This window comes from Oxyura jamaicensis, chromosome 1 (assembly GCF_011077185.1).
Source record: "Oxyura jamaicensis isolate SHBP4307 breed ruddy duck chromosome 1, BPBGC_Ojam_1.0, whole genome shotgun sequence".
Classification (NCBI taxonomy): domain Eukaryota; kingdom Metazoa; phylum Chordata; class Aves; order Anseriformes; family Anatidae; genus Oxyura; species Oxyura jamaicensis.
Genome location: NC_048893.1, coordinates 111,055,046 through 111,071,651, shown reverse-complemented (window position 1 = coordinate 111,071,651; position 16,606 = coordinate 111,055,046). Strand labels below are relative to the sequence as shown.

At 40.5% G+C, this 16,606-nt stretch overlaps 1 protein-coding gene across 1 annotated transcript in view; it reads right to left on the bottom strand.

Annotated features, from left to right (window-relative positions):
* The window catches only part of KCNJ15 (potassium inwardly rectifying channel subfamily J member 15), a 37,115-nt gene extending 25,661 nt beyond the window's left edge, over positions 1-11,454 (bottom strand). Inside the window, exon 1 of the mRNA XM_035315770.1 lies at positions 11,188-11,454. The gene's annotated coding sequence lies outside the window, so the exon portion shown is untranslated. The remainder of the gene's footprint in view (positions 1-11,187) is intronic.
* Positions 11,455-16,606: the final 5,152 nt, after the last annotated feature.

Below are 16,606 nucleotides of genomic sequence, written 5' to 3'. Positions count from 1 at the left end.
ACCCCATGGATCCCTTTCACACTCCAGAAGACAGAGCAGTGGGACAAAGGGATGAAATTTAAGTTGTATATGCATTTCTCAGTTCTGCACATTTGACTTGAAAATGGCAATACCTTTCTTTGAATATAGTTTTCCATTCATTTAGCAGAGAGCCCATGAGAGGCTGGGGGTCTTAACAGGAAATGACAAATATAAAACCTCTCTCCCAGGAAGCTATGGTGAAGCTTCAGGAGATGACTGAGTTGATCTTACTGCTCATGGGCATAAGAAGTAGTCTTCCAACTTCTAATTCCCCATTTTCCTTATGCTTTAACTGTGCTGTCCCTTACCACTAAGCATCCAGAAGGAGAGAGGAAGAACAGGACACAGGTTGCCATAACCTAGCTGTCCGGCAATAGCTGCCTGTGCTCAGCTCTTACTTGCTCTTTGTTACAAGCAAAATATCTTAAACAAGCTTCATCTCTCCTTGGGTGACCACAGGCTCCTGGGCTGTTCCCACACTGCTGCTTAGGCAAGCTAAACCCCTGTAGAAGTTAGTTTGTTAGTTCATGCCCTCCAAAATGTGTAAACTCACATGTTGTTTCTTCAGCTTTACCTCAGTACTAAAGCCCGTAAGCCTTGGCCTTATAACAGTAGGAGGTAAGTGTTCAAAAGTTTGGACTAGATAAGTTGAAATACTTATCCAAACTTATTCGATCAATAAAGCTGAGCAGGATGTCCCAAGATGATAAAAGTTTTGCTCGGGGCATTTTCAGCTCTTATGTTGGCTTTGTGTAGAGTGAAGTTAGGAAAAGAGACAATAAAACTAGAATCCCTGGTAGAAAAATTTAGTCCTACACATCAGACCTGTTACTCCAATTTATCTTGAATTCAAAAGTCATTTCTTTTACTGAAAAAGTCCTCTGGACTTCTCAAGTGTTCAGTGTCCTCAGGGCATAAGGAAGTGCCCACCAGGCATGAGGAAAAAACACAGTGATGCATCAAGTCTTACCTATTTTTCTCAGGATCAAGACAATAAAAAAAATTGCAGTTACTTTGAACTCCAGATTCATGAGATTAAAAACAAACAAACAAACAAACAAACAAACAAAATAATCATGTGCTCATATAAATAAGGAATCATATAATCATAGAATCAATATGTTGGGTTGGAAGGGACCATAAAGATCAACTAGTTCCAACCCCCTGCTGTGGGCAGGGATGCCACCCACCAGACCAGGATGCCCAAAGCCCCATCCAAACTGGCTTTGAACACCTCCAGGGATGGGGCATCCACAGCTTCTCTGGGAAAACTGTTCCAGTCCCTCACCATTGCTATAGTAAATAATTTCTTCCTAACATCTAGTTTAAATCTCCCCTCATTTGCTTTAAAACCATTCCCCCTTGTCCTATCACTATCTGCCTGAGCAGAAGTTGCTGTACAGAAAAACATGTTATATAAAACCAGGCACCAGACTAGAAATGAACCTTGCACAAAATAAATTCAAGATGTCCTGAGCAGACATGTCAACTAAGAACAACTAAACACCTCTTTGTACTTTTATGCACCTAAATATCTGTGTAAAGCTAATACTTGTCTCCCTAGCCCAGATCTTCAGAAGCACCAAGGAGCACAGCTCCCAAAGAAATCACACTGGTGCCTAACATTATGGCATATGTGGTCCCTTAGGACTCAGACTTCCATTGTAATGTTGATATAATAGAACAGGAAAACCTTATAGGCATTTCATGACAATTAAAGTAAAGATAGGGAGGAAAAGCACAAAAATTTACCTCTTATAATAGTGCGATTATTTTTAACACACCCTCCAAACCAAAACAATTTGCTAAAGTGTTCAGTTCTGCTGGCTCAAGGCCAGAAGCATTCTGCCATGATTCATGGCACTACTCATTCTGCAGCAATTTCAGTTCTGAAGCCCAAACACTGCTTTTATGTTTCAGTACTAAACTATTAGAACTTAACGTTTTCTGCATGTACCAGCTGGCTTTCCACCTTAATCTACACAAGCTATTTTTTCTATTTTTATTACAGGGTTTTGAAAAATTACATCAATAACACCAAGGCCTTCATTTAATAGAAGTGTTAACAAAAAGCTGTTTGGAATGCTGCCTAAATTGTCTATGGGCTCATTACTTCAAAATCTGTCTTGATTTGAAAGCAAATACTATAAAACCTATGCAGCAAAAACTATTCACACCATGCTAACAAAATGTAACACACAATGCAGAACTAATCCCAAATACCATTTTCTCAAACATTATTTGAATTATACCTAGTCATTCAGTATGACACACCTCCAGGATAAAAACTACCTCTGCTAAAAACTGGTAAAAAAATATACATGGCTGTGCACATGAAAGAATTTAATTTAAAAAGTAAGAAAGTAACAGAAAATTTATTTTCTTATAACCTTATTAGAAGATCCCCTACAGCTAAAATTTTACTGACTTTCTTGCATGCAAATAGAAATCTATACTTTCCAAACCACAACACTTGAATACATGAAATCAAAAATATTTAATCCAAAACTAGATCTTGTTAAACACAGAGAAACCCTCTGTGTGAGAACTTTGCACTTTCTTTACTGTACATTTACTTTAATTGTTTTAAAATACTCTCCTTTTTTTTTTTTTTTTGGTATTTTTCTGGTGTGCATTAGAGTATTTACTTGTAACTAACTCTAAACTGTGAATGAGATCTTTCATCTGCTTCTTATTGACAGATTTCTTGATAAAACAGAATTCATTACACATATTCCTCCAACATTAGTTAAAATTTTTGACTTGAATATGCTTTAGGAAATGCAGTTCTCCAAGCATGTGGATGCAAACAGGCACATGAAACTTCCCACTCCAAAGAAATCATTACCCATGTTCTCACTGCACGTGTGCATTGGTAGGACCCTTGATCGATATTTTTCTGTCTTATTTCGTCAACCCTTGGTTGACATTGCAAGAGAGGCTGTACCAAGGAATTCACAGCACATTACCTAGCCTGCCACAGCTTAAAGCAGTGGTTTGTGTACAAGCCCTCCACCATATGTTCTTTGCATTATGAAAGGTTGTGGCTGACAGTGTTGTTCCTAAGGGAAATTTACGCACATGAAAAGCATATAATTTATTCCACTTGACGAGTTTCACACGGAAGGATCTGGCTGAGAAGGACCCAGCTCTGTTCTCAATGAAGCAAGCAGTGACCTTCTTGGAAACCGTGTTAACGCAGCAGTTAGCGCTTTCAAAAGCTTCAACTTCAGCTCAAATAACTTGGCTTTGTAAACAGAGCAATTGCTGAGATGTGGCTTATCTGTTCACATTAGGGAAGGTGTTCTTCATCTGACTGGCTCAGGATTTCAGAGCCTCAGCAAGGCTGCTGTCAGAGTGGAGAGAGAATTTTGATGGTGAACCTGATCTTCAACATTTAAGCTCCTGCCCAGAGGTGTTGCTTCTTGATGGCAGAAGTACAGACATACTACTTTACCGCCCAAGATGTCAAAAGAATGACCAGGTGGTAGAAAGCTCTGGAGAAAAAAAAAAACACCCCCTGAGAAAAGCCACTCATTCCCATGGAATTTTTGGCTGCATTCTCCCTGACTCTGGAAATGAGCCTCCTCTGGTTTTGGTTCTAGCCCAGAGACGGGACAGATTCAAAACCAGGAATTCAAATTCAAACTGACTTTCAACACACAAGAGTGAAAATGAAAACGGGCTTCAGATCCAAAAGGGATCTATTTATTTGTTTATTTATTTTAAATTCTCAATCTGGTCAAGATGTCAGGAGCAGCCAAAATTCACCTCACATTCCTGGAACCTAGCCACGTGTCTTTGCTTTCTGATACTCTGTGATGGGTGCATGTTTGGTTTGCTGCATTGTGAGCCAGCAGGACACTTAAATCTCTCTGTGGGAATAATCCTCTCATATTGCTGGTAGCACCCCAGCAGGCAACGATGCTTTCCGTACCACTACCATACTCCTTCTTATAAGAGCAAGAGCAGACAGCTCTACAGATCACTCTAATACAACACTGGTTTTGTTGCAATAGGAACAAATCCATAGTCATGGAGAAGAATGCTCTTCAGCACTCAGTTCTGGAAATTGTCCTCAGCTATAGGCAGGATTTCTGGCGTAGGAAATGACCAAGGGTTATGGTCCAGAATAGTTGCTCCAGGGAATTCTGGGAGAAGCAGGGCTGAAAGTGGTCAGTGGCAAGAACCATTGACCACTAGAAAAGGAAGATACTTCCTCTGATCTAACATTTTCCTCCACATCATCCAGGATGGTCAGTCCCCCTGGTGTTCCTGTGGCTTCTCCTCAAGCCATGATTCTGGGGTGTATGAATTTTAGTAGTTACAGTTAGAGCCACTCTGATGACCAGAAATCCTTCTGGGAAATGTTGGAAAGCCCCAGATTTTCAGCCATTGGATCCCTTCCTTCTATTGATGTGTTTTCTATGGCATGAAGAACATTCCTCAGCCAAAGAACATGTTCAACATATCATTGCTATGTCCCATCACATATCTTTAAGATCACATCTCAGACAACAGAAAGGGGAAGAGAAATCTCTCCCAGTCAGGTTTCAGTTACCTAGGGTCACTGAATCTAGAAAGTCCACTGTGAATGTCCTCCATGGAGATACAATCTCTAATTGTCTAACACATTTCTTAGCACTGACAGTCTGGGTTAGAATCCAGCAGCTGGGTTATTTTTTTCCTCACCTTTGAAACTCAGCAATGTTTTAATGGAACTCCCCTTTGGAGCAACTTGAGAACTATTTATTTATTTATTTATTTATTACTTTGAATTTTATTTTCGTGAGCAGCAATAAGGGCCATGTGAGAAAACCATTTCTGGACTTCCTCTCACTGAAATTCTTTGAGCTGTACAAACATGGAACTATCTGGGACAAGAAATATGGCAGTACTATTACCAGCTTTGGATGCCCAGACTAGATGACCTCTCAGGAAACAGTATGAAAAAGGCAGGCCAAATTAAAAGAGTGTTTTTATGCATTTAAATGAGTCTTCCTGGAAAATAACTTTTGGCTGACTGAAAAGAACTGAAATGTGTGGTTTGCCAGACTTTATCAAAAGGGATTGTGAGTTGAGCCTACAGACAACTATTGAAGTTGACAGAACCTACAACACTAATGGAAGTGCACAAGAGAGAGTAATAAAGGGAAGGGTACAGAGTTTGAGGTACAGAGTTGTATGTACAAAGACTATCCCCAGGCTTATTTTCTCCAACATAGATCTCTACTACAAAAGAGATTAGGGAAATCATTTTCCAAGAGCAAAGTGCAAACATTTGTCCAGACAGTGCTAAACAGACTCAATTTTAAGATCAAATTTTGTAGAAAGCAGAGTAGTCATCATTTATCTACTGAACTCAGCTTTGAAAACAAGACATATAATTCCATGATATTGCACTGGAAGAAAATGATTGCTTCAAGACAAGAAGATGGCACAGGAGTGCTGGCCACACCCATTGTCGCTGTGATTTCACCATAGTTCCCATTGTAACCTCCTATTTTCATATACCATAAGCATTGCAAAATGCTGACCTTTGGGGCTGCATTTTTCCATTCTTTCTACCTGCCCCAAAGGTGAATTCTTTCATAATTTCTAAGCAAAATCTTTTCAGGGACCACGGCTATTACTTTTTGGCTGTTGTCACGACAGCTTGCCTGGGGCAGATTGTACAGCAACTGCTTTGTTCCTCTGAACTACAATAAATCCTACCATCCATCATGTAAAGTAGAAAATTGGAAGCATGGAAAACAATTCAGAGCTCTCCTGATTTTAATGTTTGCAAGTTTTGGTTGTTTAGGTTTGCAAATGGCAACAGATAAAGAGAAAAGAGATTGAATGGGGAGATACCAAACTGAGCAAAACCTTCTTCTAATGAGAATTGTTGACACTACCATATTCATATCCAAAAGTTACAGTCTTCAGGAACTCTTGTGTTACAGAGACAACTATTGACTGGTGTTAGGTAAGGCCTTCAAAACATGGCAACGTAACAGGAAACAATCTATTTTGTCACTTTGAGTATCTCCTGCTTGGCATACTTGTTTTTCTCAAGCTAATTGTTAGGAAGTAAAAGGATGTATATTTCCACCCACTGCCATAAGTTATCTGGTTTCCTAACAGGTTAGGTAAGTTGGTACTAAGTGCATTAGATTCTCTGCATTTCTCAAAGGCAGGCTATTTGTAGGAGTGTTAAAATGCGGATATTGATACTGAACTGCAGGCACCAGTGCTTGAAAATGCTCTCTCAGGGCTTTAAAGACCACAGACTGTGCATGAGAACAGAGATGATTAACAGCACTGAAAGCCAAAGACAATTCTGAAACAAAAGCCCATGTCTGCTGTTAAGACAGCACCCAGGTGGCCTTATATAGCCCCACACATTCTCCTGATTTTATCATTCACGGAAAATATGTCTGAAAGATACTGTACCAACAGGAAAAGCCAGTCTCCCTATAGGCCACAATAAAGACTAGAGCTGTCCAAAGGTCTATGGGAGTGCAAATATATCTGTTTCAATAGTCCTAGTCCATGAGGATGCACACTCCACAGCCTGCAGCTTTATTTGGTGCCAAGTGGCAGGCAGAGAAAATTTGGTCACAATATGGTCTTTTAACACTGCTAAGTAGTTCATTAATATTCAGATCTCAGTTCATCTCCTATGGACTGGTCTTACAGGGATTTCAACCACAGATTTCAAAGCACAAACTGCATGAAAATCTAAAATAGGTTTTCTAGAAGCAAATAGGATGGCTTCAGTAAAACATAGACATGACCAAAGGCAAGTTACGCTGAAGCTTTAATTTATGCATCAGCATTTTTGCAGGGAACCTGTCATGATTTCTTTACATGCCTTCTTTTCCTGCATCTTCCAGGATCTCACCAGACACCAGGAACTGAACAGCATTGCTGCTAGTTCCTCTGCGGAGTCCAGTTTAACTACTTCCCTGCACAAGGCACCAGTCCACTTCACTGAACCTATTCAGACCAGCCAGTTCAGTCCATTTCTTGTTGAACTGACCTTGGCTGCATTAGCATGACTATCTCTGACATTCTGTTATCTGTTTGATTTCTGCACTATTCCCACCATCATAATCTTTTCAGGTTTAGCTGTTCCCATGCCTTGATTTCACCTTCTGCCCAGTTTCTTCATTTTCTTGATGATTTCACTTTACATCTGTTCTTGTTCCAGTTTCAGCCCTTTTGTGTCTGTTTAGCTACTTTTGTTGACTATATTATTCAGTCTATAAAGTCATACTGTTCATGCGCTGTCTGGATATATGTTATTTGACACTAAATATTACTCTTTAATGCAATACTTTTAAATCTCAAGCACAACAAAATGCCTAGCGAAAAATGAAGCTTACAAGGTATGCAAAATAATCTGCCTGTTCTATAACTTTCTTTTCCAACCTGCAAATAATTTATCTACATGACAATCACTGACAAATAATTCCTCTAGTTTTGTATGGTATATGAGAATATCTGTCAGATATGCAATTGCACCTGCATATGGACCTTAATGCCAGGCAAACAGTGGCTTTGTTCTCTAATACGTCTACTATATGTAATACCTAATTAAAAGCAAAAAGAGAGATGTTGAATTCACACTGTTTTGTCATTCACTTTTTTTTAAAAAAAAAAAAAAATCTGAAGTAGTTGCTTAACCCCCATAAATCCTTTTGGCACTGTTGTGTAGTATTTCAAGAACAGCTTTTATCAGTGCATTTATGTAGAACTCTCTGTGACTCTTCTACTTCTCATAACATACCTCAGTTGAATAACGTGATAAATCCAGAAGAAACAATGACACTCTTTTGCCTCCACTCTCCATAATTTTCCCATTATTGCTGGAGTAGGTATCTGGAACACTGCAACATACCCTGATTTGAAGTCATGCTGTATCTTCCACCTACTCTGCAGCTATGTGCAGCCTGTTGGCAATTGATTTCAACAGGACAATGAACTTATACCTCTGGATTGCTTGGAATGAAAGTAACTCTTTTCCTCAGGGTTCACACAGCAATTTTCTTTATTCAGCTACCTCATACCTCCTCTTGCTCCAGTACACTTTTGTAGATTTTTTTTGCTGCCTTGGTAGAATTTGATCCTCCAGATTCTAAAAGACCAGTTGTACTATTTATCTCTTCATGCAGGACATCTGCTTTTAACTCTTTCTTGGAACAGTTTCTTGATGAAGGAACTGAGCTAATGTCCTTTCAAGCACATCTACTGTGTTTGCATTTCAGAGTGGACTGCAAGCTTCAAAGCCTCAGTACAGCAGGCTTCAAAATATTCACTCCATACTACTTCACTCCACACTTTTGTGGTATGTGGTTCACATTTTTTTATTATTATTATTTTTACTAATTGCTGCTATCATTGGCCCAACTGTATTTCCACAGAAATTCACCTTTAGCATACTGCTCTTGTGCCTCATTTTCAGGATCCTCCTTTAGATCTTTCTCTGCCTGTCCAGCCTTGGATTGTTTTGCTAATTTTCTGCAAGATACTTTCACTTCTTTTGTTTTCCTTTAGAATTTGATTGCTTATATTTTCCAAACATTGCCCTGGTTTATTGCTTGTCTATATTCCTTTTAACTATGTGTAGTGTCCAGTAACTTCCTTTATTTTTTTTTTGTATTGCTTCCTCGAATGTTTCCCAGATGATCTGTAGTGAGATTTCTTCATCATTGCAAATCAGTAACCTGCAATGTCACCCAAAAATGCCCTAGAGGACTGCCTCCAAGAGCTATCCTTTAGCATAGTCCTATACTTGGCCACAGGAAGTTGGAGGTGCTTTCCACAGGAGAACAGAAGCAGAAAAGCACTCTATATTGATTGAATCTATAAGGTTTCCACCAGATAACGTCAACAAGTTGCTACTTAGCCAGGTGTAGATGAGGGACACAGACTGCAGGCAGGTATCTCAGAGAGCTACACAGTTGAGTCTGCCTCTGAGGACAGCTCTGATTTCCCATCTGATTTCTGAAGACCTGATCACTTTGGACAGCAAAAGGACAACACTCGACAGTCAACATCTGGTCCTGGCCATTCAGTGGGTCCTGACGTGGCTTTCCATCTTTCTGGACAAAACAGGCTGGCCAAAAAGGCACCCACTCTGTCCAGAAGAACACTGTGAGCCACTCTGATTTTTATGGAGCTTGGCCATCAGGCCTAACCCATGGAAATCGCTTTGGATTTCCAATAAGTTGAATCTCCAGGAATCTGGAGCTATCAAAACTGAGTGAGACAATTTAATTCCAGCATTGGCAAGACAGTATTTGGACTCAGCACATTACAAGATGTCCTGCCAGTTCTGGTTTTGGGCACACACTCCAAAGCAGGTGAATCCTTCCTGATTTGTAGTTCCACAGAAAATAAAGCATTTCACAGAGCTCCAGCAAAGATGAAACTAGCTAGCTGCAAGAAAAAGAGGGCCTAGAGAAGTGGTCCATTTCAGAAGACCTACCATACTTGCTGCCAGCGGTTTTTGAAATGAAAGCCAATTAAATTAACTGTAGTCTATATCTATATCTGCTGAGATATGCACCTGTGTGTAAAACATAACTTTGTTTGTACACACTCATGCTAGATAGTATATGTATTTTTTGTGTATGTGTGCACATGGCAGCAGAGGTGCTTTCTACAAATGAACTGTTCACACTTGCCGTGGTAGACCAGACACATCTTCAACTCCTGTGACCCCAGATACCATGGTGCTGGAGAAGAAAGTGTCCTTTGCTCCTCCCAGGTTTCTGGAGCTAATTCACTTCAGACTCTCTCATTTTTACATCTCTGCTTCTGACTCATTTGCCAATCAAAGTATATCTCTATCTCCCTCACTTTTTTACCATCATGTTAAGAGTAGGACAAGTTTTGTGGACTTTGGCAACTGAGTCATAAAAAATTAACCTCAAGAGCTTTGTTATAAAATAAAGAGGGTTGGGCTGGATGGTGTTGCCAAGCTTTAAAAAGCTTCTGTAAAAATGTACATTCTCCTATAGTGCTACAAAGCCCATATTTACCTAATAGACTGTGGAAAGTCTAAAGGAGCTTCTACAAAATTTCTTGTAAATAATATTTGTTTTAAGAATTGATATGCATGCCAAAAACAATGTACTGCATTTATCAGCTTGGAACTATTACAATCTTTTCGGTAAATAATATCCTGTTTTCTGAAAAGCCTAAAATGTGTATCTAATCCAATTGTGTCACCTCTCATTTCCTTCAAAGATGGGGAAAAAGGCAAAGTTAAGTCTGAAATTCTGTTTTGAATTAACAGCCACTTTATCTCTAAGCGACTTCTTTGTGCAAAGCTGTTACTGCAAATACCGTTTCAGAGATCATTCAGTCATCTCCGACCCCTGCAATGCATAACTACAAGGTAGTGAATGCTATCAGCACTATCATCTTGCATTTATGCAGGGCTTCTCATCCAAAGTTTTCCAGCTTCTTGCAGAGGGATCCTCTTGCTGGGGACCAGCTGCACCCTTCAGGGACTGGTTCATAGTATGGATGTGATGGGTAGAGTAACTGGGTTGTAGGAAGTCAGACACTTAGACTCCACTTTAATGTGACATGACTAATGTGACAAAGCAAATAACACTCTCTAGGGTGAAAACCAGTACCAAGTGTTCCATAGTGTCATACAGCCATTGAAAGCAGGAAATGAAGAATAACTTGTGTGTTATTCTCAATTCTATTCATCTCTTTTTACATCTCTCTAGCAGTATGAAGAGACCTAAGTGTAAGAAAGGTTCAGACCCTCTAATAGAGAATGCAAGACTACAAAGGGTACTTGCATAGAGAGACTTTGTTATCCCAGTCACAATAGCACCAATTCTAGTCAGGACCAATAGCACCAAGTCTAGTCAGTGTGGTAAAAGCTTGAATACTTAAATTGGGTTGATTAAAAACACAATTAATTTCCTTCATTAGACTAAAGTAAATTTAAACTCATTACACTACTCCTTGTTGTCAGTCATTCCAGCCCCTCTCTCTCTCCACTCAGCCATGCACTCACAAATACCTTTCAATACCAGTCCATTTACTCCTGGTCCCTCCTCCTTGTCTTACTCAGCAAACAGGGTCTCTTCTTCTTGAAGGCATCTCCTGATTGCATTGGCAGTCAGCTGCTGAGGGTTGAGAAGCACATCTCACCTTTGTTCTGCCCAGCTCTGTCATTTCTTCTAGCCGGACTTGTTCCCTACTGCTCTTGTAGCTTTTTTGCTCTCAGCTGCTGGAGAAGGTTGAGGTGGTGAGCCGGAGAGCAAAGAAGAAAGAAGAGAATTTATACTTTGGTATTTTGGAAGCTGGAATCCAGGGAGAAGCTTAAGAACGTGACTTGAGGCCAAAATGCTTGGCTCTCCAGTTACAGAGCAGAGTTAGGCAGGTTTATTCCTATCGTAACATTGTGGCCCATGTCTTGTCGAGAGCTGCCAGCATTGGTGAAGTGCAGTGGGTTCAGAGGAACCTCTCCTTCACTCATCTCCTCTCTGCAGCGCTGTGGGAGGGAAGGGATAACAGAAGAATTAGCAGCACAGTGAGAATCTTGTCAGAGATAGAGCAGTCTACTGTGGAGCATAATACATAACACATTATGAGACTGTATGCCTGGAAGTTATTATGGGGACATCTGGAGGTTACAATTCCTCTTGTCACTGTCCTCCTCAACTGTCCTCCCTTTCCTCATTCCAGCAGACTTGTGGCCCTGAAACTGTTAAATTGGTCTTTAACTACTATTTCATTTATCCCAGCTGCTGAGTTAGGGAAAATAAAAAATAATAAAAAATAATAATAAAAAAAGCGGCAACTCACTGAAAACAGATGCTGCCTCTGTACTAAGCAGATAAATTAAATACATAAAGAATGGGTTGTGTATAATGTTGATTCTTTGTAAAGTTTTAGTGTTTTTATCCTTGATATTAAAATTCCAAGAACATTGTATCACTTTATTTTTGATCTGTCTGGATTAATGAAATAAATCATTGGCATTACTCATGAGTACTGTAAATTACATGGACTAACAATTTACCACAGAAATTATAGTAATGAGAAAAACAACAACAACAAAAAACACATCCATACAACATCCATAACTTTAATACATTAGAGTAAACCCCACACTCCCACACCTGTGCACAGACCTGCATACAAACAGATACACAGGAACATGGTTCCACAAAAGGATGCTGGACTAAAGCCCTTCCAGCACAGTCACTCAGAGCTTGCTGGCTGCTCAACAGAGATGTATCCTACTATCTAGTTACCTGAACTGAGACAAACACTCACCTTTCTTTTGTTACACTGCAATAGTCAAAGCTGATCCTAAAAATGAACAAGCATGGATCTTTTTGTTGGAAACACCTCATCAATGTTTACAGTTCTATGGAAATGCAGTGGTGTGCGTAATACAATAATCTTGAAAACTCAAATGTGAAATGTGTGTGTTTTTCAGGTGTCAAATTTAACCAAATTATGGTATTTGAAACTTAGATCTATTCAAACTGAGTCTACTTTTAGGAAAGACAGGCAGGGAGCCTGTGGTCTGCCAGGGCCAGCAGAATTTGGAATTTGGTTAAGTTTCAAGATTTTGTGCCTCAAGTTACATTAAGCAGAATATCTATATGAAAACATATTAGTGTCTGCATTGATGTATGCTGATTTTCATCTCAGTAGTAGAAAAAATAATAAAAATTAAAAAAGAGGGTTTGGCAGCAAAACCACTTTCAGACATGGTTAGGGAAATGTGAGTGGAATGAAAAGGAGCTAAGGTCAAAGTCAAACCATGACGACTGCAGAATTTCATGCAGTACATGTTTATATAGATTTCCATCTCCATCTGCCTCCTTTGGCACTTGTGATAATCATCCCCAGGCAGATGCAAGCATGATGCCACAGACATCCTGGCAATCACTCTTTCTGGGCATCCAGGTTAGAGTAGCTGTTGGGTATGAGAGCAAGGGGTGGTGGGAGATTATCACACCACAAGGCAACCACAGATACTGCTTAAGGATAATCTATCTGTGATCCTTCTGTTATATCTTCTGCATAGGACTTAGATGACTCAGTTATTGTTTTGCCCAGTCTCTGTGAGGAAAAAAATGTCTAAATGTGTAGAGATGGGGAGAATGAAGTCTCTCACACTTGCCTCTCACAACAAAAGTTGGGGAAGATCTGCCTTTGCACGGTTTTCCTTAGAAAAGAAAGCCCCATGCTAAAAGTCAGTCATTCAGCTAGCTTTAATTTGCAGATAGGCACCTATTTTTCCATTTCAGCCAAAACACTACTGTGCTTATTACTGATGTCAGAGACTTCAGAAAAGCCCCAATGAGCACCCTGTTGCACATTCTCTAGTAAACCAGGGGTAAAGCAACAAGACAAGAACAGGAAACCCTGATCTCCAGCTCAGCTGCAGCAATTTCTGAGATGTTTGAGTTCAAGATCCTGCGAGGAGGAAGCAGGGTAAAAAGTAGGACTGCACCCCTGGATTTCAAGAGATCTAACTTTGACCTGTTCAGGGACCTAATTGGAGGAATCCCTTGGGACAGGGTCCTAGGGACAAAAGGGGGCACAGGAGACCTGGCTAATATTCATGTACCACCTCCTCCAAGCTCAGAGAAAGAAGCTGAGCAAGGGGGGCAGGAGACCTGTGTGTATGGGCAAAGAAATTTAAACAGAAGAAGAAAGCATACATGATGTGGAAGAATGGACAGACCACTTGTGTGAAATACAGGAATATTGTCAGAGAGTGCAGGGATGTAATGAGGAAGGCTAAGGCCTGGTTAGAATTAAATTTAGCAAGAGACATCTAGGACAGCAAGAAGGGCTTCTTCAGATTCATCATCAGCAAAAGGAAGACTAGCAAACATGTGGGTGTGCTGCTAAATGAGGTGGGTGCCTTGGTGACAGCAAATACAGAGAGGGCAGAGTTACTGGATGCCTTCTTTGCTTCAGTCTTCACTGCTAAGGCTAGCCCTCACTCAATGCCAAGCCAAGAAACAAGAGAAAAAACCTGGAGAGAGGAAGACCTTCCCCTATTTGAAGAGGATTGGATTAGAGATTATTTAGGCAAGCTAGACACTCACAAATCTATGGGCCTTGATGGGGTACACCTGGGGATGCTAAGGGAGAAGGCAGTTGTGATTCCTAGGCCATCTTGAAGGTCTCTTCCAATCTTAATGATTCTATGATGATTCAAAATAGTAGCATGTAAGTGATTACAGATGGATAATTTCTTATATTAGGACTGAGTTTCTGTATCTTAGTAATTTTCTGTTATTACAAGTAGCATTGTGTGGTAGGTACCATCCTATTCTTTATTATTATTATTTTTATTGCAAAACAGCCATTTTGGTACGTGGCAACTTCAGTGCGTGCCGACCTGCTTACACCAGAAATCACATGTGCTAAGTGCACATGGGAATTAGGGCTGAAGATGCATCTTGCTTCTACTCTTTTCCATAAATGATAGAATGAAATTACCTCAAAACCAGTGTTAAAAATAAACCGAGGGCACAGAATTGGAGGTGGAGGGCAGTCCCTGTGGCCGAGGGGCAGCCTTTCTCTCTGGCAAGCCAAATGGCCTAGGGGAGCCAGCTCCAGAAAAGGGGACCTCAGCCCCCGCAACCCTCCTCCTTCTTCCACGTGAGGGCATCTTCCAGGCTGCTCCCAACACAACCACCTTTGGCACACATGGGCCACTCCATCAGAGTCTTGTTGAGGTCACAGTGGCCACCACTGCCCTGCCTTTGCTGCGGGCCCTACAAAACAGGACTCCTGCAGCTGGCCCACCATTTGCTGAGCTTCTAGGCACTCTGACAGCCAACTTGTGTGGCAGGAAGAAGAGCTGAAGCAACAAGGCATGTGGCAGGCCTCCTCTGTGTGAGAGGACAGCAATGCAGTCCAAGGAAGCACCGAGAAGGAATGCACCTAGCAAGAAGAAGTGGAATCCAAAAGTGTAATCTGTGACCTCATGTACAGTGTGTTTTAGCTGTCCAAAACATCTTCCACTTAGATCTAGCTAATAGGAAACTATGAAAGCAACCCTGTATACAAAATTTAACCCTTGGGAACACAGGCACTCAAAAGAACCTTTTTGCAGACTTCTTCCGAGCACAGACATATGCTTTCTTTGTGGGAACTAGGCCAGCCATTTGCACTGGTTGGAGATGGTGCCTATAGTTTGGCCAACTATCCGCTGATACATTCTCTCCACCACGAGGTGGGACACCTAAATGGATATCCTCAGTCATGCAAGGCTCTCATTGAGGTTAGGCCCAGACCATGCAAAAGCAGTCTGCCTGGGGGAGCACCAAACCTGGGCTTTCACCCTCCTGCACAAGCTGGCTGTTGAAAAGAAAATTACCATATTATAAACTAAGGCATCACAAGCTCATCTTGTGAGGGAGTCTGATTTTGTCACTGTGTAATAAGAGTCCCCAATACACACTGACATGAATATTAACCTTGAGGTGGCACAGATACAGAAATTATCTATTCCATGATTAGTCTAGGCAGGAACTCACAGTTTGGTTGTTTACCACAGGAATACATTAGCCAGGTGCACGAGCAGAGCTGTCAATCAAATTAGTTGATCCAAACAGATCAGAATTACATGCACAGTTGAAATTATGGACCACCAAATCAGTTTGCTCCCCAGTCACTTCAAAAATTACTCATTTCTTATGTAAAACTTATTATTTGCTTGAATTCTCCTTGTAGCTGTCACTGGGCAATTTTTTTATTTATTTTTTTTTCTGCTAAAAATACATGTAATGAGACTATAGCTACATTGTGAAGACGTTCTGACAAAACCATTAACTGTAGTAGCTGATATAAAATCCCTTCCTTTTGTCTCAAAGCAAACTCAAGAAGACAAAAGAGGCTTCAACAGACAACTGAAGTCTTATAGTGTTGTTGCTGACAAAACCACAATATGTTTTGAAAAGAGCAAAAACTATGCTAGTCTTTTGGAAGATATTAATCCAATAGTAAAACCTATGAGTGAAAGCATGTGAACAGTCAGTTCTGTTATCACAAGGACAAAGATGCAATCCTTATTTGTCAGATAACCTACAGTCTGCAAATACAGTCCATGATGCAGTGGAAGCCACCGTGTTATCATATTCTTTGACTCAAGAATGATGTTTAACACATCAGTTAGTTTCCTATTACATATGAACTGTACTCTGGCTATTTTTTAACTGTTCTTGGTGAGCAAAATCCTGAAAAGGCACATTGAGGGAGTCATTAAGCTAGGATGAATTCCTACCGTTAGGTAATAATTGCCCTCACAGTTCTGACATCTTTCTTCAGGTCCAGAGGTTAACTGAGGATCTGACTAGCTTCTTATAAATCTGTGGGGACAAATCCTCTCCAGTGGCTCATTCACTGGAGTGCCTCCATGAATCAAGCCATCAGGATTTTCCCATTATCATAGGGACTGAATGGAAGGTCATTCAATTCAGTGGTGAGCGAGCACCGCTGTGGCAGAAGGTGCTGGAACAGTCCTTTATCTCAGAATGAATTAACACTAGGCAAGGGAGTTAGGGATTGCAATTGTCAGTTTAAACTGTAG